At 39.2% G+C, this 25,953-nt stretch overlaps 1 protein-coding gene across 1 annotated transcript in view; it reads left to right on the top strand.

Annotated features, from left to right (window-relative positions):
- Positions 1 to 25,953, top strand: part of PLXDC2 (plexin domain containing 2) — a 431,731-nt gene that overhangs the window by 264,618 nt on the left and 141,160 nt on the right. The gene's annotated exons all lie outside the window — the stretch shown is intronic.

Raw genomic sequence — 25,953 nt, forward strand, 5'->3', positions numbered from 1 at the left:
AAAGCATAGACACTAGTTTGCCACAAAGGTCCATCTAGTCAAAGCTATGGTTTTTCCAGTAATCATGTATTGATGTGAGAGTTGGGCTATAAAGAAAGCTGATTGTGGAAGAATTGATGCTTTTGAACTGTGGTGTTGGAGAAGACTTTTGAGAGTCCCTTGGACTGCAAGGAAATCCAACTAATCCATCCTAAAGGGAGTCAGTCCTGAATATTCATTGGAAGGACTGATGCTAAAGCTGAAACACCAATACTTGGGCCACCTTATGTGAAGAACTGACTCATTGGAAAAGACCCTGATGCTGGGAAAGATTGAAGGCAGGAGGACAAAGGCATGACAGAGGATGAGATGGTTGGATGGCATCACCGACTCAATGGACATAAGTTTGAGTAAACTCTGGGAGTTGGTGATGGACAGGGAGGCCTGGTATGCTGCAGTCCATGCATCACAAAGAGTTGGACACGACTGAGTGACTGAACTAAACTCAACTCCCAGGTAGCGCTATTGGTAAAGAACCCACCTGCCAATGCAGGAGACTTAAGAGAACCGAGTTAGATCCCTAGGTCAGTAAGATCCCCTAGAGGAGGGCATGGCAACCCACTCCAGTATTCTTGACTGGAGAATCCTGTGGAAGTGGAGGCTGGTGGGCTACAGTCCATAGAGTCATACAGAATCGGACACAACTGAAGTGACTTGGGACCACACGGCATGGCATACGTTGTAGAGATATTGTGAACAGCATTGGAAGCCCAGATAAAGCAAATTGATTCCCACTTCGTGTGTCATGAATGGATTTATGGTGGAAGTAGCATTTGCCTTGAATCTTGAAGCAAGAGTAGGGTTTTGGTAGGCTGAGAGGCTGGGGAAGGAAATTGCAGGCAGGGAAAGATGTCTAAGTGAACTGTTTTCAGCACACGTGGAAGGTGGTGAGTGGTCCAGAGACTTGTACATGGGATATGGAGATGTTTACTAAGAGAGAAGGTCAAGGAATGGGTTAGAAATATTATGTAAAAGTCCTTGATATTAGGAGAAGGTTGAACTTAATTTTACAACCATTAAGATGGGACTGTTGAAGACTGTAGAGTTTACTATCATTGATTCTTGCTTCCATTGTGAAAGATGGATGAAATACAGGATCCTGGTCATCATTTCTAGTATGTGGTTAAAAAACTATAGGATCTAAATTGGCCCAAGACAGAAGACTAGAAATGAGATTAAAGGAGGTGGTGGTAGTTCATTGACAGAACTCTTACACAAGAGGTTTCATTAAGAGTGAAAGAAGTCCAGGGGAGAAAAACCATGAACCAATACAAGAAACAAAGGACAAATAGCACTCTGAGGCGTTTAGTGACAGTCCCACCTTTATGGTCACATGAGCTAAAGAGGAAAATGGGCATCGGATTCTATATCCATTGTGTGTGTATGTTTATGTTTTTTCAAGGCCTTTTTGTAGTAGGGTAACAAAGAGGGAACATCTCACAGTTCCCCTGACCTGCACACCCTGGTAAACCCTGTGTAGTGGCGTTTTCCTGGGCACAGCTGAGTGTCAAGGAAGTTGGCTCACCACAAATGGAGCTGAGCCTTACCACTGGGTAAACCAGCTGACTTAACTGCTGGGTGCACTGTGCCCACAGATGTAAATGGTGGTTCATACCCCAGTCCTCTGCCACTTTTTCTGTTTTGTAGATGGCAAGAGAATTACATGGTAAGCAGGGAGAAATGCCCATATGTATTCTGGGATTGCAGGTTATTTTTTAAAGTTCAAGCATGATTTCCACAAAAATCATGTAACAGGAACTATTTTCCACAGGAAAAAGTAAAACTGACATCATTCTTAGGTTTATTAACAGAATCTGAAATAACGATGGAGGGTCAGGAAACTATACAATCTAAACAGGAAGTAGCTCTGGTGAGGGCAGAATGAATGAATTAGATAGAAGGGGAACATGGAGGGAGATAGGCTGTGGAGTTCTGCATCCATGCCCTGGAAACAATGTTGCTGTTCAGTCACCATGTCATGCGGTCCTCTGTCACTCCATGGACTGCCGCACGCCAGGTTTTCCTGCCCTTCACTGTCTCCTGGAGTTTGCTCAAACTCATGTCCATTAAGTCAGTGATGCCATCCAACCATCTCATCCTCTGCCGCCCCCTTCTTCTTCCCTCAATCTTTCCTAGAATCGTAAGCTTTTGCAGTGAGACGTGCTTATATTTAACTTTGCTTTGCTATCTATATACATTCTGCTCACTGGTTCAGCCTCTCTTATTTTGTGCTTTATAAGTGTAATATTTAAGCTACGGTTACTGTCTTAAATAGAGTTAAAGTTAAAAACTTTCAGAGTAAGTTCTGAAATTCTGAAGTTGTAAGATGTTTCTTCTGCATAATATATTAATATTCCATAATCACTGCATACAGTAGCACATTAGAAACAAAATGACTTGATATAAACCATCATTACTTACCTCTTTTACGGAAAGCCCCAGAAAACAATCCCCTGTATCCTAAAAGGCAGAGGTTATCACATGTTAATAGTAGTTAAAGAAGCATACTCTTAAACAGTGTTAGCAGTATCATTAATATGACATTGATTCACACAATTTCCAATATTGAAGTTTTTTTTTACTGGAAAATTGAAAGTGAAGTCGCTCAGTCATGTCCGACTCTTTGCAACCCCATGGACTATAGCCTACCAGGCTCCTCTGTCCATGGGATTTTCCAGGCAATAGTACTGGAGTGGATTGCCATTTCCTTCTCCAGAGGATCTTCCTGACCCAGGGATCAAACCCGGGTCTCCCACATTGCAGGTAGATGCTTTACTGTCTGAGCCACTAGGGAAGTCCTGGATATTTTTTACTGGAATATCCAATCAAATGTCTGAATGAACAAATTCAAGACTCAGAATCCTGAGGTAATAGGTAATACATCATTTTGCTACCTGGGTTGCACCCAGGGTAAACATAGCCTTGTGAACTTGATCATTGCCAGCTTCCCCATGGTTTAAAACATCATTGTGAGGACTTCCCTGGTGGTCCAGTGGTGAAGAATTCTGCCTACCAGTGCAGGGGACACAGGTTCTATCCCTGGTTGGGGAACTAAGATCCCCCTGGTTGGGGGAACTTAGCCACAGGGCAACTAAGCCCGTGTGCCACAATTACAGAGCCCATGCACTCTGGGGCCTGTGTGTTGCAACTAGAAATCCCACGTGATGCGACCACAATGAAAGATCTTGCATGATGCAACAAACATCCCACGTGCCACAACTAAGCCCTGACACAGCCAAATAATTAAATATTAAACAATAAATAAAACATGACTGTGCAGATCTCTCCAGCCCAGGACTTCCTGGGGATTCTGACATGTAGGTATCACTAGCATTTGGGACAACTCTGTGTCGAGGCCCCACCTCAAAGGCAGTTCCAAATTCGACATCCCATGCCCCACTCCCACCACCAGGGTCCCCACCCTTCCCCCATGTTCCCCACTGTCCTGTATGGAAACTCAGACACTGCCCTGTCCAGACCCGAGGTCTTGTTGTCATTATCATTCATGACTTCACTCTTCTCACCAACTCTTGTCATGTTAGCAAGTCTAGAACAAGTGTACTTTTTAATCTTTCTCTAATGCAACAAGTTTTCTAACTACTTTCTGTCTTTGTGTTTTGCCCATTACCCTTCCTCCTGGATAACTCATGTACCCTCTTAAGTTACTGCTGTTCTTCTCATCTTGTCCCTCCAAACTCTTCTCCCTATGATAAAATATTCTTTTAAAGGTGGGGTAGGCACAGCTTTTCTATGTCAGCAGGAATTCCATGAAATGTGGGCTGTTCATGCTTCCAACTTTTTAAAATAGCCCTTCTGTACTGAGTTTCAGCCACACTTTAAATAGCTCAGGGTTATAGTTACTTTATCCCCTCGTCCAGGCCTCTTCGCATGCTCCTCCTTCACATATTCATTACCTGCATCCACCCTGCCAGGCCTTTGGGTCTCAGCTGATACACTTCTTCACAGAAGCCGTGCCTGGCCCCAAGACTTGTATAGGGATTCCTCCACTTATTTAAATTTGTAGGTGTATGTGTTGGGAAAAGGATTCAGAAAAAAACTGTTCATTGGTGAATATAACTCCTGGCAAGCATTGGGCAAGTAGCGTGCTTTCTCTCCTAAAGGCAGGATCTGAATATTTGTTTCCTATGTGAATAAATAGTCAGACAAAACTTAGCAACTGAACAACAACACATGAATAAAATCAAAATTAATTCCCTTCTCAGATTTATCTGAATAAGATTTTTAGAAGAGCAGCTCTGCAGGTTTTCCTTGCGGCTAGTTTTCAGCCTGTGTTGTTATTTCTATCCGGTAATCTGCAGATTGCCTTCTTGTTGTGCTTTGGGAATATAGTTCCAGTGAGCCCAATGGGAGAAATCAGTACCTTGAATTGATCCCAGGGCATTTGTCTCCCGTGAATAAGTGATTTAGAGTTGAGAGCGTACTTCACACAGCCCAAGTTAAGCAACATCTTATTTCACCAAGAAATAGGTCATTTGAATCAGGAGACTCTGAAAGTGTGTTTAGGGTAATTACGTGGAGCAGGTGGTCTTCACAGCTAGTGCTGACTTTGATGAAAGAGAGATCACAGTCTGAAAATAGCCCGAGTCATGTTGAGTTCTGGAGAGGAAAAGGGAAAAATTTAATAACTAGCTTTGAAGTGAATACCAGTATTCTGTCATCCTTCACTTATTTTCCATGGCAGATTACAGATACTCTTACTTTTCAACTTTTCTGTAGAAAAAGTGTGAGGCAGTGCTCTTTTCCCATTTCCTTAATTTCTTCCTTAAAAACTTGTTCCAGTGATGACTTTTAGATTTACCATGAATCTATTTGTTTTTACTCATAAATTTCTTTTTCCGAACTTAAAGTTATAATTGAATGGAAAAGAAGTTAGCCTTTGTAGCCAAATCCAGTTTTGAAAATGGCCATGCAATTTCTACAGAAGTCAATGAAATTGGTTATAGATGCCCATGGATCATATAAAGATTTGTTTAAATTTGGGGGCAGCACCTTGATAAAAAGACATTATTTCCTTGCAATGGAAATATGAGAAGAATCAATTCTCTGTTTTACAAATTATTACATTTTTAAAATAATACTCTTCTGAAGTAATAAATACATGATTTGGAAAGTAACAATGTATTATATTACTTGGTCTCTCTGTTTCTCTCTGTCTCTGCCTCTCTCTCTCTCTCTCTCTCTCTCTCTCTCTATATATATATATATATATATATATATATATATGTATGTATATGAATCATCTATGTGGCAGACATAACGTGTCAATTTTTCATCTGTATTAGTTACTTTTGATGGCTGTAACAAATTTCCATAAGCTAGATGGGTTAAAACAACCAGAATATATTCAGTTCTAGAGGCTAGAAATCCAAAGCAAGTACCATTAGGCTGACATCAGGGTCAGCAGGGTCGCACTGCCTCTGTAGGCTCTGGAGGGGAGTGTGTGACTTGCCTCTTCCAGTCTGAATCTCTTCAAGGCCAATGTCTTCTAATTTCTCTCTGCTCTATCCTCACATTGTATTCTCCTGTGTATTTGTTAGTGTGTGTGTGCACATGCACACTCATGTCTTATCTCCTGGTGCCTCCTTGTTTCAAGGATACATGTGATTGCATTGTCCATGCAGAGAATCCAGGATGATCCTTAACACCCAAGGATGGGCAGAGATCTCTTTTTGCTGAATTATATAACATTCACATGTTCCAGGGGTTAGGATGTGAATATCTTTGCAGGTGGTGGTGGGTGGTGGATGTTTTAGTCTAAGACACTGTTAAATACACATTCCCACCTTCTTCCTTCCTGATGGAATCCTGATTTTGTTCAAGGTTCAGTATTCCTGTAAGATATTGTCATTGACTCACAGTAAATCTAAACCACTTCGGGCAGTCAGTCTCTCCATGCTGTGCAGCTGGGGATGCTCCTGTAATCCAGTTCTGGCAAGTGAGATGTGAGGAAAAAAAAAAAAAGACAGAAAAGAAAATCAGTCTGGGTGTTAGTTTTCAGAAAGAGGCTTCAGTAAAGAACCTAAATGGAACAGGCATGACTAATGCTATTTCTGGTCCCATTTTCTACCTTGAAATCAGATATGATTACCTGTTACTAAGGTAACAATTTGTGATCATGAGGCAAAAAAGCCCTTAAGGGGGAAAAAAGTAACAAAGCCAAAGATGGGAGAATTGAAAGAAGGTCATTATTAAACAGCTGAAGCAATGCCAACAACTTCCTGTTCCAAACTTCTTGATATATAAGAATAATGAATTAATTAAACTGATATTTGTTGAAGCCACTTAGTCAGATTTTCAGTTGCTGCAGCCAAAAGCATTCCTAACTGATATATACTGAAATATTTCAAAAATACTGAAGAACACAAAAACAGAAAAGAAATCACTATTAACATCAGCACGCAGGAATTATCACTGTTAACATTTTGTAGTATATTCTTCCAGCCATACAAAAGGGATCTTTCAGAGTATTCTTGTTGATCTGATTATGTTATGACTATGTCCTCATGTCAGTAAATACTAATTTGAAAAATTAATATCTCCATGGTGATCCATCATTTTGATAAACCATAATTAAATAATCTTTACTGAACTTTTATTTAAAAATTAAGAATTGAATATTTTAAGTCCTTCTCTCTCCAGTCTATTTCCCACAGACTCTCAAACGAATGTTTCAAGACTTGCTTTTCATTGTTGTTGTTTAGTGTTTCTTGGTTTAGCAATAAAATGTAAAATGAACATTAACAGCAAAAATGAACAAGCACTAGGTTAAGTGAGGATCTCTGAGCCATAAGAAAATTTTCCTTGTTTTCACAGTATTCCCTCTCCCCATTGAGAAATCTAACAGAAAGTTCCAGGAGGATAAAACCCAGTTCGGGTTGACTGAGTAAATGATTATATTGCTAAGGAGCCTCTCTTAATTATATTTGATATAAATCTTATTTGTTTTGCTATTTTCTTTTAGTAATACATTCTCTAAATAACTTTTATGTAAAATAGCTTTATGTAATAGGCAATACAGCATAATTGTGATTTAACAAGACTTAAAATATAAAATCAATATAAATATTGGTGCCCAAGGAAAACAAAACATTTCTCATATGCAGAGAAGGAATTCATGGAAAGTATGAGTCTAACAACTTATTCTGTCTCAGAATTTATAGGAGGAAACTGAGAGACTAGCTTCTAAAACACAAACTTTGTCTCTATCATTGCTGGCAATAAATACACGGTCAGGGCACAGTGAGTAAGAGAATGTCATTCTAGCAAATGCTGACTCTCCATGGAAGTATTCCTAGCTGTGGAAAACCATAAGAAGTAGTGAGGGAAAGTGTAAAAGAGTTTCTGGTTAAAACAATGATTCATATAGAGAAACTCTAATCCTGTTCTTTCTTACTGAGACCAAGTTACCAATTGCTTAGTCTGCATGTAGGAGTTTGTGATGATATTTTCATAAATTTGTAATGCATCTTGTGTTTCCATTTGTAATTCCATATAGATATGGACAGAGGTGTGATAGGAAAAGAAAAAGAAAATAGGTTTCCATAGCAGCAAAACAGAAAATCCATAACGTGGAGGTGATGTGATAGAAATAACTTCTTCCTCCAAGGGGAAGGGTGGAAGTACAATAAACATGGTGGACTTATCAGCCACGTGCAGACATGTTGTGTAGTTCAGAAGGCATTCAACGTAATTGAGAATTGACTGTAACTCAGTCGATCAGGTCGTGTCATACCTGCTGCTATTCTCTCCTCCCCCTGAGTAAATGAATGCGTGAAACTCAGTCAGTCAGTCATGTCCAACTGTTTGCAATCCCATGGACTGCAGCACACCAGGCTTCCCTGTCCATCACCAACTCCTAGAGCTTGCTCAAACTCATGTCCATTGAGTCAGTGATGCCATCCATCCATCTCATCCTCTGTCATCCCTTTCTCCTCCTGCCTTCAATCTTGCCCAGCATCAGGGTCTTTTCCAATGAGTCAGTTCTTTGCATCAGGTGGCCAAAGTATTGGAGCTTCAGCTTCAGCATCAGTCCTTCCAGTGAATAGTCAGAACTGATTTCCTTTAGGAGTGACTGGCTTGATCTCCTTTGAGATACAAAAGTGGCAGGAAAGAAAGGGCAGTCTTTTGGTCATTTAAATAATTTTGCAAATTTTTTAGGAGCATTTTACATTTTGGTTTGTTGTTCAATCAGTTGATTTTAAAAATATTCATCACTAAAACAGTTTTTGCTGGGCACTCATCTAAACTGAGATAAAAATTGCTTATTAGCTATTAGCAGTTTAAGTCACGGATGGAGGAGTCTGGTAGGCTGTAGTCCATAGGGTCGTGAAGAGTCGGACATGACTAAGCAACTTCACTTTCACTTTTCACTTTCATGCATTGGAGAAGGAAATGGCAACCCACTCCATTGTTCTTGCCTGGAGAATCCCAGGGACGGGGGAGCCTGGTGGGCTGCCATCTATGGGGTCGCACAGAGTCGGACATGACTGAAGCGACTTAGCAGCAGCAGCAGTTTAAATCATATCCATACAAGTTAAAAGAAAAAAGTCTAAGAAATTAATTGTGAGCAGTATTGGCAGTTACAAGATAATCACCATATCGTATTATGTTGTCCTCACTTTCTAGGTTAGTAATTCAGTTTGAATTTGTTAAGATGTCAAGGCTTTCATTGGCCAGTGGCTGCCATTCATCTATTTCAAAAATTTTTCTCCATGTAGTAATAAAAATAAGTGATGAAGAAAATGTATGATTAAAGATAAAATAATTAATGGCATCTGACTTGGGGACACTGTGACTTCTGAAAATGGAGTATGTAGATAATATACTATGTTTAAAGATTTCAGCGGGTGGGATAATGTTGATCTACTCACCACACTCTTCCAAGGCATAGTGGACAACGGGATGGCTCTCATTTCAGTTCAGTGAAGGTTTGTGTGAATTCTGAGTCAAGACAGGAAAATTTAATTATAAGCCTAAATAAAATACACTCTTGCCAATCATCGTCAATCATGTTATTCTTTAGATTTAGATTCCGGAGGAAGCTACACTCAGCATCAGTCCTTTCTGTCCTGGTGTCTTGATACTTCCCACTTCTTTCTCTTTGGCTTTTTTTTTTTAATCGATCAGTATGTTTTATTTATTTATTTTTAACAGAAGTATTTTTATTATTATTTTTTACTTTACAATATTGTATTGGTTTTGCCATACATCAACATGAATCTGCCACGGGTGTACACGTGTTCCCCATCCTGAACCCCCCTCCCACCTCCTTCCCCGTACCATCCCTCTGGGTCATCCCAGTGCACCAGCCCTGTAGCCTGCGTTGAACCTGGACTGGCGATTCATTTCTTATGTGATATTATGCATGTTTCAATGCCATTCTCCCAAATCATCCCACTCTCACCCTCTCCCACAGAGTCCAAAAGACTGTTCTATACATCTATGTCTCTTTTGCTGTCTCACATACAGGGTTATTGTTACCATCTTTCTAAATTCCATACATATGCATTAGTATACTGTATTGGTGTTTTTCTTTCTGGCTTACTTCACTCTGTATAATCAGCTCCAGTTTCATTCACCTCATTAGAACTGATTCAAATGTATTCATTTTAATGGCTGAGTAATACTCCATTGTATATATGTACCACAGCTTTCTTATCCATTCATCTGCTGGTGGACATCTAGGTTGCTTCCATGTCCTGGCTATTATAAACAGTGCTGCGATGAACATTGGGGTACACGTGTCCCTTTCAATTCTGGTTTCCTCGGTGTGTATGCCCAGCAGTGGGATTGCTGGGTCGTAAGGCAGCTCTTCAGCTTTCATACACTTCCTACCTTACAAATTGTGATAAAGTTTTGTTTCACTCCGTTTTCTCCTTTGTTACCATGTTTTCCTTCTACTAAAAATATCTTGGGTTGTTGCCTTCATTGAAAAGTTCTTAATGCTCTTCCTTTGGCTTCCTTAGGCCTGTCATTACAACATTGGCCTGCTTTAGTAGTGCCCAGCACCATAACCAATCTGAGGGCAGATGACAGATCTTCATTCTCCTTGCCCTCTTTGTGGCATTAGGCTCTGCTGGGCATCAGTTCCTGATGAAATATTGTCTCCCCTTAGATTCTAATATAACAGTATTTTGGTGATTTTTGTTTTATTGGAGTATGGCTGATTTACAGTGTTGTGTTAGTTTCAGAAGTACAGCAAAGTCATTCAGATATATATATATATACACACACACACAAGCATGCTCCAAGATGTCACTCAGCTTCTCATCTTTATTTTTGTATTTCAGAAATTCCCATATATGCAAATCTGCAGTCTACATTCTACATTGTTATTATATTTAAGCATCATTCTATAACTATTTCTTTTCTTTTTAAAAAATATTTTAGTTATTAATTTATTTGACTGGCTACAGGATGTGGGGTCCTATTTCTTCTTTGATTTAGACAGCCCTGTGTGCTGTGCTTATTAGCACAGTCGTGTTTGACTTTTTGTGACCCTGTGGACTGTAGCCTGCCAGGCTTCTCTGTCCATGGGGATTCTCCAGGCAAGAATATTGGAGTGGGTTGCCATGTCCTCCTCCAGGGGATCTTCCCAACCCAGGGATTGAACTCAGGTCTCCTGCATTGCAGGCAGATAACTCAGTGTTTCCTCCAACACAGTACATAAATACCATCACCTCTTTGAGAGTAACTGAACACTCTTCCCTAACTTTCCTGTTTCTCTCTGTAATACAGCCCTCATCCCAAGGTATAGTCATTACTTATCCCTACTCTTCTTTGACCCATAAATTGAACTGCTCTTTAATATTTATTAAATGGATTATATATCTGGTCCTGTTCCATCACCATTAATGGAAGTCTTTTGGATATATTTTAAAGGTATTACTGATAGTACTTGCTGATGAATTGGGTAAGGCATGTGAGAACATGAGAAAGTTTAGGGTCACTTTAAGGATTTTGTCTTGAACAGCTGAATGAATGACAGTGTTATTTATTGTGGTACAGAACAGGGGAAGAACAGGATTGAAGTAGGAAGTCCAGTTTCAGCCTGCTAAGTTTGAGATTCCTATAAAACATTCAAATAAAGATATTTTTAAAAAATAACTTTTACAATTTCTGAGTCTGGAATTCAGGGAAGAAGTGGAGATTGGAGATTTAAGTTTAGGAGTAATCAATTTTTAAAGCCACAGGACAAGTTGAGAGTACCTAGGAATTGAGTGTAGGTAGTTGCCTGGAGAATCCCAGGGAAGGGGGAGCCTGGTGGGCTGCCGTCTACGGGGTCACACAGAGTTGGACATGACTGAAGCGACTTAGCAGCAGCAGAAAAGTGTCCTAGACTCGGCCCTGGAGCACATTAATATTTACAAGGCAATAAGGAATGAGAGGGCTTCTCTGGTGGCTCAGATGTTAAAGAATCCATTGCAGATGGATTTAAGAATCTATTAAAGAACCTGGGTTCGATCCCTGGGTTGGGTGGATCTCCTGGAGGGGTGCCTGGCAACCCACTGAACTATTCTAGCCTGGAGCATCCCCATGGACAGAGGAGCCGGGCGGGCTACAGTCCATGGGCTCACAGAGTTGGACACGACTAAGAAACTAGCAACATAAAAAGAAAACCGAGATTGTAATGTCATTGAAGACATTTGAGAATAGCTTTCAAGAAGAGGATAATCAATTGTGTGGAATTCTCCTGAGAGTCTGAGTAAGATGAGGACTGTTACAGCCAGGTTTTCCACTAGCTGCACGTGTGCTAAGTCGCTTCAGTTGTGTCCAGCTCTTTGCTATCTTACGGACCACAGCCTCCCAGGCTCCTCTGTCAATGGGACTCTCCAGACAAGAATACTGGAGTGGGTTCCCGACCCAGGCATCAAACCCGCATCTCTTATGTCTCCTACATTGGCGGGCGAGTTCTTTACCACGGGTGCCACCTGGGAAACCTCAAAAAGAAGATATAAATATAATAACAATAAGTATAATAATGAATCCAGCCTGTATTATATTTCTTTATAACAATACACATAAATTATAATTTTAATACTTCTTATATACCTTTTTAGGTACTTTTTATGGAAAAAAGTCCCCTTGAAGGTTTTAACGTGGCTCTGCTGAGCACTGGATGGGCAGTGGAGGACCACTGCTCACCTTGATAAGAATAGTCTAGAAGGAGTCCTGGGGAGAGAAACCTGATAGGTGTGGCTTCAGGGTGAAGCCAGAGGAGATGTGTGTGTGTGGGTGTGTGGGTGTGTGTTTGGGAAACTAGGAAGCCATATCTTTTAGAAGATACAATTGAAGAAGCAGAGTCCTTCAGAGTAGAAGGGTATTGGAAAGATGACCAGTGGGATGAGTCAGGCTTGGATGGGAGACAGTTTTTCCCACGGCTTCGGCTTCCTCTGTGAAATAAAAAATAAGATCATCAGCTGGGAGTGAGGCAATCTCAGAAGTGTGTGGGAGATTTGAGGAGAAGACAAAATATTCAGTAGTCACTTTTATATTGAGAGAATGGATTGTCTAGGGAAATGTAAGAAGATAGTTGAGGGAGAGAGAAGGTAAAATAACTGAGACGGTTAACAACCGTAGTTATCTCTGGGTAGCAGAAGCAAATTTGATTTTAATTTTACTCTGTATAATTTTGGTTTTCAATGTTTTTTATATGGAACTACATTTCAACGTTTTAACATGACGCTTTGTTGTTCAGTCACTAAGTTGTGTCCAACTCTTTGTGAACCCACAGACTTCACAGCAGGCTCCTCTGTCTTTCACTATCTCCTGGAGTTTGCTCCAATTCATGTCCATTGAGTCATTAATGCTATCTAACCATCTCATCCTCTGCTGCTCCCTTCTCCTTTTGACTTCAATCTTTCCCAGTATCAGAGTCTTTATGAATGAGTCGGCTCTTCACATCAGGGGCCAAAGTACTGGAGCGTCAGCTTCAGCAGCAGTCCTTTGATGCTTTATAAAACTGTTAAAAATAATTTTTAAAAACTCCAACAGCCTTCCTATTCTTTGTATCTTGCCTTGACTCTTATTTTCTATATGAATTTTTCCTGGAACAGATCCAGCTACATGTTGAAATTCCGCTGAGACAATCTGCAGTGTGGGATGGTACTCTTTTTTATATATTGTTATGTCATTTTAACTGTTTTCTGTGTGAATATATTGTTTCAATAATGAAATTACCAAATCTTCACTGCCAGCAACTAGGTCCCATATCGACTATTCTTGGTTTGAATGCATCAGTAGATCAGTGGACACAAAGGTCTTAGATGCCAGTCTTCTTTGTTAACACGTGGGTTTTCTCTCGCCTTCTGTGGCAGAGCTTGCTCTCTCCTTGTAGGCCGTGTAATCTCCACTCTGAACTAGACGCATCTCGTTCTCTCCCCCCATCCTTCCAAATACATCTCCGGTTTTGTTAAGACGATGAGCTTGCTAACTGCAGAACAGACTTGTGGTTGGGGGGGCAGGGTGGTGTGGCAGGCAGGGACGGGGAGGTGAGCAAGGAGGTGAGAGAGGACTCTACTCCTTTACTCGCTCAAATTCTCACCTCCATTCCTCACCTTCTCCCCCACAGCACTCCCTAACGTATTCCAGGATCTGGATGGTAGTAAAGAGAATACCTCTGCTAGCATCCCTTATCTGTGGCCACCATGCTAGAATTTGCCCAACAATGTCCTTCCAGATGATCCTTTGAGATGAATGACTTTTCTCTGCCCCCAGCCAAGCTCCTTGCTGGGTCACGTAGAGGTGGACTGTGTGTGTGTATGGAGGGAGGGGAAGGAGCAAGGAGTGGGTAGTGTTTGGATAGAGGTGGAATGACAACTTGGGAGTTTTCACATTGACTGTGGCCCAGCAATGCTGACCTCCTTTCAGTCTTCAAAGGAACCATGCTCCTTACCATATCAAGGCTGTTCATGCCTTTTTCCTCTTCTGGAACTCTCCCTCACCAATGCCTGCTTATTAATTCCTAAGCATCCTTCTGTTCAGCCTTTCAGGGCACTCACCTAACTGTCCACTATATACTATGCTAAATACTATTAATACATGGTAAATTCTATACACTGCACACTGCGTGCTACATGCTATATTCTATACACTACATAATGTATAACTTTATGCTGCATACAGTATATTTTCTTCCTAGCATAGCATTTGTCACTATCCCATCGTATATATTAATGTTTCTGGCTATTTGTTCAGATATTTTTCTCCAATAAATAGATTTGCCAGGCTAGAAGCCATGTCGTTGCTGTTTACCACTGTATACTTAGTGCCTCCATAAATGCTTTTTGAAGGTTGGATAATGAATTATGTTCTTCCAGAAGAGATTAATTTTGAGATTTCTGAAGGGAAAGTGGATGGATGGATGGAAACCTGAAGAATGGAAGAGCTTGGGCAAACATAAAAGCAGAAATAAGCTTCTAACATGTGACAAGTAAACTTCTGGGTTTTTTTATTCTAATGAATTATAAGATTAAATCTACCTTTATGAGACACTGTCCTCAGCACAGTGATTTGCAGTGGTCTTTCTTCACTGTCACAGTCAAGGTTCTGAAACTGTTCTGGGAGAGTTATTATGCAAAGGTGACTTTCAAAAGTCTTCCTGATGAACAGATGCCAAGGCAGAGAAAGATTTATTCAGTTTTGGGTGTTTTGAACGTTAGAGTTTATTCAGTTTATGGTATTTTAGCTTCAGTGTTTGGATTCATATCCTTAGAATGAAAATTATTTCAAAGTATGTACCTCTTAGCGGTAAGGATGTGCATATTTATCTAAAAGAAAACAACTTCAAGAGGCAATATAAACAAAAGGAGGCAAAGTCAACAAATTAATCTAGAATATTACTCCTAAGGAAGTTATCTTTAATAATTCTTTTAGATTAATCTTTTTCCTAGGTTTTATAAATGGTTCCAGGTATAAGTTAAATACATTGCAGTTCTCTCTATCAGACATCCTGGATTCCTATTCTCTGCTTATGTATCTTACTCAGACTTTGAAATATTTCAAATAAATCTTCAATACATTTTTAGCAGTTCCCTGAAGAAAAGTTTCATCTTACATTTTCTTCATCTATTTGCTCAAGAAATTTAATTCAGAATCTTGTATCGTAATCAAGGGGAGGGCATAATTCAGGGAACAGACAAACCTCTGAGGACAAAAGCTGATTGTTAAACAAGAAGCTCTAGTCGATCTTCCTCAAAAAAGACAGATGATGTCTTGTTACCAGTAACCCCTGAATGGAAAATGAGTCAGTACAGCAGGTCAGCAGGTCAACATTAGCAGTGACTCTGCCTGGACCTTCCTGCTCTGCCCTTTTCACTCTACTGTGATGTGTCTCAAGTTGTATCTGTAGGGCTGAGCGATAGGCAGATATTTAAAAAACAGCACATCCTGCTCAAATAAATGTAGATTATCACATACCAAAAATCCCTCTCGGAAATGTACATTAGATTGAAAACTCTAAGGCATTCTAAAACTTTTCAAAAATAATATTCTAAGCTGAACAAATAAAGCATTAAGGAAAAAAAAATCAAGGCACAGAGAACAGATATGATAGCAGTCTTAAGTTTCTCCTATCCTCTCTCCAATGTCTTGTGCACAGTAGATATTAAATACATGTTGTGTGAGAGAAAAGAGAAAGATGTTAGTGGCAATTAGAAGTTCCGTGCATTGTAGGTTAGGTAAAAAAGGACTGATGCCAGTTCACCAGTATTTGAAAAGGATTGATAGGGGCTATTATGAATATTTAAATTGAAGGCGATCTCATCATCACCTCTTTCTGATAGAGGTTATGTCATTTGCTATTGTTCCAAATCCCCATTCATCCCCGATCTTCTAATTTTTTTGCCTTTTGAATTTTCCAAGTGTTGCGTTGGCCCATTTTTGGCCAACCCAATGTATGATTTGCCTTAGTTTTTTTAAATTTCTTATTTTATATTGTTATTTTACAGTCACCTTACTGAGCTACTATGGACATACAAAAGCCTGTAAATATTTAATGTGTACAACTTTATGAGTTTGGAGATAAATATTCACCCATGTAACCATCACCACAATCAAATCTATAAATAAATTCACGTGTTTATACCAAGTCGCTTTAGTCGTGTATGATTCCTTGCGACCCTATGGACTGTAGCCTGCTAGGTTCCTCTGTCTGTGGGATTCTCCAGGCGAGAATACTGGAGTGGGTTGCCATGCCCTCCTCCAGGGGATCTTCCTGAACCAGGGGTTGAACCCACATCTTGCATTGGCAGATGGGTTCTTTACCACTAGCACCACCTAAGAAGCCCATAAATAAATCCATTACCTCCCACAGTTTCCTCTCATATGATTGATTGATTGATTTTTATGTTTATTTTTCTTTTGTGATAAGAGATTACCCTCCTAATAAAATTTGAAGTATATTCTTAACTATAAGACCTATGTTATAGAATAGATCTCCAGAACATATTTTGTTTTTTAGAATTATTCAATGGATAGCAAGTTTGCAATAGATGCAAAGTTTAGATCAAAAGTGGACTTAAATAAAAGGAAAAAAATTATTTTTAAAAAAGATTTTATGATGCCTCTTGATGAAAAGAAAGAGGAGAGTGAAAAAGCTGGCCTAAAGCTCAACATTCAGAAAACAAAGATCATGGCATCTGGTCCTATCACTTCATGGGAAATAGATGGGGAAACAGTGGAAACAGTGTCAGACTTTATATTTTTGGGCTCCAAAATCACTGCAGATAGTGACTGCAGCCATGAAATTAAAAGACGCTTACTCCTTGGAAGGAAAGTTATGACCAACCTAGATAGCATATTCAAAAGCAGAGACATTCCTTTGCCAACAAAGGTCTGTCTAGTCAAGGCTATGGTTTTTCCAGTGGTCATGTATGGATGTGAGAGTTGGACTGTGAAGAAAGCTGAGTGCCAAAGAATTGATGCTTTTGAACTGTGGTGTTGGAGGAGACTCTTGAGAGTCCCTTGGACTTGAAGGAGATCCAACCAGTCCATTCTAAAGGAGATCAGCCCTGGGTGTTCTTTGGAAGGACTGATGCTAAAGCTGAAACTCCAGTACTTTGGCCCCCTCATGCAAAGAGTTGACTCATTGGAAAAGACTCTGATTCTGGGAGGGATTGGGGGCAGGAGGAAAAGGGGACGACAGAGGATGAGATGGCTGGATGGCATCACCAATTTGATGGACGTGAGTTTGAGTGAACTCCAGGAGTTGGTGATGGACAGGGAGGCCTGGCGTGCTGCAATTCATGGGGTCGCAAAGAGTCGGACACAACTGAGCGACTGAACTGAACTGAATGCAATCAAGAAAAAGTTGTATGGATTGGAGGTTTCACTTGTTTATGTATAAAATAAAGGATGAAAAAAATCAGATCAACAAATATCTTGATCATTTTTCTGAAAGAGAAAATGAGAAACTTGAACTTTTTCTAATTGTGGGACAATACGTTGCCTGATTTAAAAAATGAGAAAGCACTCCAACTATTGTGATTTGAAATGCTGACCTATAACATAGGGAGGTTTTATATTTACATTTTTTTAAATTTTTTGAAATAAAATATCATATTTTCCCAAATTTCTGCTTATACCAATTAACCTTCATATTATGATATGTTTTCATCACCCTGTTTCCAAGATGTATTTAGCAACAGCTGTGAGTTTGGGGTATTGTCAAAATGATATAATATGTCATCATTTTTTATAATGCATTATTTTTTAAGATACCATGTTGCTGCCTCCAGTGGGAGTTACTGGCTTGTAGTGGTTTTAAATGTTTCCATACAAATTGGCAACTTGAGCATATTAGATATTATTATTCCTTGATTGGAAAAGCAGCTTCTCTCTTAGCTTGATATATTAAATTGTATTTCCAGTGATGCACTAAAAACATTAAAAACTAATTATAGAAAAATCTTTCTTCTTCTAGGGTATTCTGCCCCAGTGTTTGTAAACTTAGCTGTAAAAAATTAGATCTGTTTGATTATTTTGTCTGAGAAAACATCTCCTTGTCTAAATGTTTCTCTTCTTAATGATAACTGTAATCAGTAATTATCTATTTTAAAGTGGTCTTTCTAATATCTCGTTTCAGATGGAAAATAACTATAAGACTATCTCAGTGGAGAATAGATATGTTTTAAAAATACCACCATAATTAAAAGTGATTCTTAAAGTAATAAATCTTTAGAATTAGAAAGACATTTAACTAGTCAATGTACATCCAAAACACAGAAAGTAAGCTCCCAGAAGGTAAGACCCTCTTTATCTTTCAGTGCTATATTCAGCCCCCAAAATAACATCCGGCCTGCATCAGCCCTTGGATTGATAAATGGAAGGAAAAATGAAATATGTAAAGCACAGTTTTCCAAACATTCATGGAGATGTAGTAAATGCTTAGTCTGATCATTTCCATCTTCGAAGGGAAATTAATATGACTAGCAAAAGAATCAAGAAATACACAAAATATGTAGAAGTTCCAAAAATATTCTCCATGTCATGGGAAAGTTGAAAGATGATGGGAAAGTTCAAAGGAATACAGAACATCTGCCTGGTAGGGATGAAAAATGGCTCAGGAAAAAGATAAAGCGGAAGAAGAAGGTGCAGTTTTGTCAGGAGTAGTTTGCTGGGAAGAAAGGCTTTCAGGAAGGGGGAGATAGAGAAGAGAGTGTGAAGAAAGGAATGGAAAAAACAGTGAAAGGAAAAGACCTGCCATTGTCTATCCAGGGGAGAAAACCGAATAGATCATTTATTGCTGCTCCAGGAGGGCATTAAAAGGTAGACCATGCCACTTAGAGCTGTTTTATTATCACCTTTTATAGTAAATGGGTTCTCTTTCCTTTTTCTCTTGTCATAAGTAGTAACAAGGAATGCCCTGATCAGAAATTTTCTATTTTATTTTTTTTACTGAGTGCATTTATATTGTAGACTCACCCTCTTTTGAAATCAATCACCTCTTTGGATTTCTGTGATGCTCTTTCGCAGCTCATTCCCTCTTTTCCTGGCCTCCTCTGTCTCCTTGCATGCTCACTCTCCTCCATCAGGAAGGCTGGTTCCAGCATCCCTGTCCTCTGGCCGGCCTCTGTAGACTGACCACTGTGATGTGCAGCCTCTTGTCCCACCTCCACTCTGCTTTTCCAGGTGGCCAACCCCTGAGGACTTCAGGTTTGGATAATCATCACCTCCCCTCCTAAACCTTGCTCCCTATTTCCTCCATCTCTCCACTTTTTTTTCTACATTCTAAAGTTAAAGTGTTTTTTTTTTTTCCCTTCTGATCATCTTTTCTCTGTTTTTCCCCCTCGTAGACTCTGTTTGACCATCTCTTCCTCTCCATTCTCACTGCCAACAGTTAGGTCACCTCACACCTGAATTATTTCTAATCTGGGCTTCTCGTCTACCACTACTCCCTCAAAAAGAAATAGAATTCTACCAAACTAAACTAAAACATATCTTTAGTACTCTTCCTTCTGCTTAGTCTCACAACGGAAATCAGCCAACATTTACTGAGAACCCATTACGTGCTACACAGAGCAGTAGGCAGAAGGGGCTACAGTAACAGATGCATGCCCTGCTCCGTAGGGACATTCAGTTTAGTGTGGGTCACAGACTGGTAAACCTTAGTTACCAATAAATTAAGTAATACAATGCCTTAAAATTTCTTCTATCATTTTCTACTACTTTGACATAACCTTGTTTACTTTAACCTTGATGGTAAACTCTTCATACCTTTTTAAAAATAATTCCTGAATTGTTTTTTAAATCTACAGCAGCAGCTATGATTACTTAAACACTTAAAAAAACTGAATTCCTTAAAATAACCGAATTGGTTTTTACTTTAAACACTGAATTGTTTTATAATTTTTTTTTTAATCTACACCAACAGCTCTGGTGATGATGTTTTATTATTTGAAAGAGAAGTAATTCTTTTAATCCAGAGGTAGACTTTTTGAAAACATTTGTCTTGAGATTCGGAAAAATATATTTCACTTGGACTGTAGATGTTCTCCAAGCAAAATATACATATTTATAAACTAACATTTGGTTTTGTTTAGTTCAAAAGCTTAAACCAAAAATGTCAAAGTGGAATGTTTGCTTTGTCAATAAACATTATAAAAAATTATGCTGTTGTCATTGCAGCATATTTACTCCATTTTAAAATGGGTTAAGAATAACCAAATATTAGTGTTCTCAGCTTAAAGTAGACTGTTAATATTATAAGCTGTTTTACGTAAGCTCCATGGTAAGCAGAAAAATAACACATGTGAAAGATACATGAGAGAGGAAACACAGCATACCATTACTAAGTTATCAATGAAGTGCAACGTAAAACAGCAAGAGAATAAAAGATGGACAAAAGAACTACTACGAGACAGAAAGCAATTGACAAAATGACAATAGTAAGTCCTTCTTTATAATAATTGCTTTAAATATATTTTGTATTAAACTCCTCACTTAAACTTAGAATAGCCGAAGCCGAATGGATGTGTGTGTGTGTGTGTGTGTGTCTGTGTGTGTGTGTGTGTGTATATATATATATATATATATATATGTCTCCAACTATCTGCCATCACTTTAGATTTAAGAATGTATATAGATTTCGAGTGAAGGATTGGAAAAACATATTTCTTGCAAATGGGCACCAAAAGAGAACAAGGTAACTATACTTATATCACATAAAATAGACTTTATGTCAAAAACTGTTACAAAAGACAAAATACATTGTATTATGATAAAAGAGTTAATTCATCAGGAAGCTATAACAGTTACAAATATATGTGCACTCAACATCAGAGCACCTAAATATATAAAGCAAACATCGGCAGACTGCAAGGAGGAGTTATCAGTAATAGTTTGAGACTTAAATACTCTGCTTTCAATAATGGAAACAACATCCAAACAGAAATCAATTAGGAAATGGTAGGCTTAGGCCAAAATAACACTGTAGGCCAGATGAACCTCACATTTCATACATAACATTCCACTCATCTGTAGCAAAACACGCATTCTTCTCAAGTCATGGAACATTCTCCAGGATAGATCATATATTAGGCCACAAGACAATCTTAACATATTTTAATAGACTGAAATCATATCAAGCATATTTTCCAACCACAGTGGTATGAAATTAGAAATTAATAGCAGAAGGAAAACTGGAAAATGCACAAATATGTGGAAATTAAACAACATACCCTTGAACAACCAACGGGTCAAACGAGAAATCAAAAGGAAACCAGATGATATATTGAAACAAATCAAAACAAAACCATAGCATACCAAAGTTTATGGGATTAGCAGAAGTACTAAGAGAGAAGTTTATAGCTATAAAAAAAGAACTTTTCAACTAACCTAACTTTACATCTCGAGAAACAGAAAGAAGGACAAACTAAGCTCAACCTTAACAGAAAGGAGGAAATAATAAAGATTAGAGAAGAAATAAATGAAAAAGAGAACAGCAATACAACAGAAAAATCATTAAAACTAAGACTTGGTTTTTGAAAACATTAGCAAAAATGAAAAACCATTAGACTAAGAAAAATGAGAACTGACTCAAATCAGAAATGAAAGAGGATACAAGTTATATCAGAGAAATGTAAAGGATCATAAGAGATTACTGTGAAAAATTATCTACCAACAAATGGATAAGCTAGAAGAAATAGGTAAACTTCTAGAAACATAAACCCTACCAAGACTGAATCCTTAAGAAACAGAGAATCTTGAGCACATCTGTAATTTGTAAGAAAATTGAATCAGTAATCAAAAAACTTCCATACAGAAAACTTTCAGCCATATAAAAAATATGAATAATACAGAAAACATGTGTGTACCCAATACTGACTGAAGTGGGTAAAATGGACACAGTGAATTTTGCTATGTACCCTTCATGTGTTCTTCACTGAAAATAAACGCTCTCCTGAATGTGGTGTTTATCTAAGTGCTTTTCCAGTAAAGTAGATCTGGTTGTGTTAAGTCTTGGATTCAGCCCTTCAGTGTGCTCCTGCAGCGTCTGAAAAAACGTCAAGGAATTGCCTGGTGATTCAGTGGTTAGGACTCTGTACTTCCACTGTAGAGGGCCCAGGTTTGATCCCTGGGTGTGGAACTAACATCCTGCAAGCCACACGGTGTGGCTTAAAGAAAAAAAAAAAAAGTCCCCACACCTTTGCCATGGTTGGCACAACCTCCCAGAACTGACCCCTGGCTGTTATTCTCCAACCTCATCACACACACACCATTCTCTGCAAAGTCCAAAAAATGTCCTCTCTCTACTGTGACCTCAGTGCCTAGTGTAATCTCTCCAACATACCAAGCACTCACCTATTACCTGCAAGTGGATGTGGACATGAATGACTGTCAGAACTTGTGTTGAGACACAAATATGAACAAGTCACGGTCTCTGTCCTCTAGAGTCTGTAACAGGTGATAAGTGAGAGGAGAGGCGAGGGGATGGGTATGAAAATAAACAATTGTAACTCAGTGTGGTAAGACCTGTAATAGAAGTCAGGTGAGCATAGGGCTGGAACTCCAAAGGGTGTAACCAGATCTTATGGGGTTGGAGAGGATAAAAGAAGGCTTCACACAAGAGGAGACATTTAAATTAAACCTTGAAAAATGAATAGGACTTTGTAGGACACAAAAGGAGGAAAGCATATTTCAAGCAGAAAAAGCAGCATGTGAAAATGCATAAAATCCGTGGCATCCGCAGAGAGCTGTGAGTATCAAAGCCCAGGTTACATATGGAGGAGAAAGTGAAAGAGTAAGTCTCTCAGTCATGTTCGACTCTTTTCAACCCCATGGACTGTAGCCCATGGGCTTCACAGGTGGTTCAGACCATAAAGAAGCTGCTTGCAGTGCAGGAGACCCTGATTTGATCCCTGGGTCAGGAAGATCCCCCTGTGAAGGGAATGACTACCCACTCCAGTATTCTTGCCTGGAGAATTCCATGGACAGAGGAGCTTGGTGGGCCACAGTCCATGGGGTGACAAAGAGTCAGACACAACTGAGCAACTGAACAGCACAAGAAGGAGATAAATCCACAATGCAATTTTTTAAACCTCTTTCTCTTCCAATATAAGGTTCTCTGAAATGGCTATATCTAATGAAATTGAGGTTTGGTATACTTTCAAAGTCATTGGGTAGCAGCCATAAGCCAAAGGGACCGGCATGTCACTCAAACACTTGAGATGAACTGTGTTGTGGTATCAAGTCTTTAAAAATCTCCAGCATTGCAGAGCCTACAGACGATGACAATGGTCACCTGAAGGAGATGGTGACCTACATTCACGTGACTTTACCTTCCATGTTTTGCAGGATGGTATGGATTTAGTTGGAGACCTGTGCTGACCCTCCTACCCAAGGTCAGCAGTGAGTAGACGCCTACTGGGGTAATTTCAACCCCTTGTTAGTAAAACAGGAGAGAACTTTTTTTTTTTTTTTTTTAGCTTAAGGAGAGTCCTCTTCCTGAAATAACATTTAAATACTCCTGAGAGGGGATACCATGGTAAAGGTCATATGCCATTCACGCTGTAGTACACAATAATTCACCAGATTCTTCCTGAGAGATTTAAATAGGAAGGAGACAGCTCATAGTCATTTTGTACCCCGGCAGGGTTTTTGACAATGGCAATGATGAAGCCTGAACAGTGAACTCTAATAAATCTTGCCTATTTTTCCCCAGGCCTCCTGTACCCCAGATTTGTAGAAAGGTGAAAACATCATTCATTTTTATTTTAATGAATTTAAAGGGTATAACTTGAGCACTGGGGTCTGGTTGAATATAGGCTTTCCCTGGCTTTGTTGAGCTTTGGGCACATATACAAGGAGCCCTCTTATAACTGGGTTATGTCATCAAGGCCAAATTCACCAGCAGCTACCTTGACTGCTCCATTCATACACATTGATCAGGACCTGCAGATGGATGTCCAGGAAAGAATTCTTCCCAGCATGGAGAACCTTTTCATGCTCTGCCTTAGCAAACATCAGACTGAAATAAAAGAAAAGCCATCCCTTCAGTTCTGATCAGTCTGAATCAGTTACACAAAAGCACATTTTAAGATATGGGTTTTTGCTGGTCTGCCTCAAAAGCTACATATTAGAGAACCAGGTTATCAATTACAGAATAGTGGCCGTGCCTTCCTGAGGTCCCCGTTGAGAAGTGCCTCTTTCAACCCAAGAGGATGATAGCTTTGCTCCCCCAGCCTTTGTGGCAGATGTAAATGTAAAGGTGTTGAAAAAATATATATACAAATCTTTCACTTTCCCTGGGAGGCAATAAAGTGTTGCCACTGCACGTGGAAGGTCTTTTTCTACGTGTCTTACCAGTTAACCTAAGAGCAGGCGGAGCATTATTCATTCACTCTGGGTGGTCCCAGAGTTGTGGTTCTATTGACTGCCTTTTGTTTGCCACATACCTGTATGTATCCATTTCTGCCTGATTCCAGTATTATTCTGGTCAAAGGTTCAGTAAAATGAGAAGTAAATGAGCCATTTTTGTGAATAACATTTGCTACTGCTTTCCTTTAGTTGGATAACGAGATGTTAAAGTATAATTAAAGTAAAAACGTTGAGAAGGAAATGGAAAAATAAGATCCCTAATGGAGTAGGAAGGAAAGTAACATTTTCAGATATCTAAGGATTCGTGGTTTAGATTCTCTTTCTGTCTAAGGTGTGTATAAAGTAAAAAGAAATAAAATACATGGTCACATATAAAAGCAAACAGAAATTCATTGAACATCACAAAATATCCCTGGTTGAATGTGTATGAATGCTTGAATATGTGAATCTCTAACATTTGAATTAGGATCTAGTTTGTGAGATAAATAGTAATTCTAACCAAATTCTATTCTCTTCTGCCTCTTGACTATATCCTGAATGAATATGAGTAGCTCTGTGCAGTAACTCTCTGGTGGAAGAATATACATCCTCATAAACTCTCCCCTGAGGCAACACTAGGAAGGGATGACCTTGAGTAAACAAACTTGATTTCTTTTTGGTTGTTTATTTTTCATGTAGTGTGAGGGAAAGAGTTGGGAGATAATTCTTAGAATTATTATAAATGCGAAAAGGTCTTAGGGCTTCTTTTAGTCTCTCACTGCTCTCAGTAACTACAGTATTTCCCAAAATAGAGTTGATAAATTTTATGTAAGAATACATTATATCCATGAAAATAAATGCTCTTTTTAAAAGCCCAATCCAGTTGGTATTAATCAAGATATTGAAGAGCTGTGCAAAGGGAATCAGCAAAATGGGTAAAATCATGTTTAAAATGCTTTTAGAAGAAGTAAGCTGATTGGATTTTATTGTGCTTCAGATTTTGAGATACTCAGTATGTGTTTTGAATTGATTTACAAAATCTCTGTACTCTAAGATGTGCATGCACGTGCTCTCTATACACGTGTGTGTATATACCTATGCATACATATACATATGTGTGTATATAGGGGTGTGTATTGGAGACGGCAGTGGCAACCCACTGCAGTCCTCTTGCCTGGGAAATCCCATGGACGGAGGAGCCTGGTAGGCTACTGTCCATGGGGTCCCGCAGATCGGACACAACTGAGCGACTTCACTTTCACTTTTCACATTCATGCATTGGAGAAGGAAATGGCAACCCACTCCAGAGTTCTTGCCTGGAGAATCCCAGGGATGGGGGAGCCTGGTGGGCTGCCGTCTATGGGGTCGCACAGAGTCGGACACGACTGAAGCGACTTAGCAGCAGCAGCAGCAGCAGGGGTGTGTATGCACACAAAACACACGCGTATGTGTATAAAAACAAAGCCAAATATGCTATAAATGTCTTTCTTTTCCCAAATAGAGTTTTTCTTTCAGCATTTACCATTTAGAGTGTTCAAATTGGAGGGCACATTGAAAGTAAAAAGCGCAAAATGTGTAGTATGAATATACAATTGAGTC

Source organism: Capricornis sumatraensis, chromosome 15 (genome assembly GCF_032405125.1).
Source record: "Capricornis sumatraensis isolate serow.1 chromosome 15, serow.2, whole genome shotgun sequence".
In the NCBI taxonomy this organism is placed as follows: domain Eukaryota; kingdom Metazoa; phylum Chordata; class Mammalia; order Artiodactyla; family Bovidae; genus Capricornis; species Capricornis sumatraensis.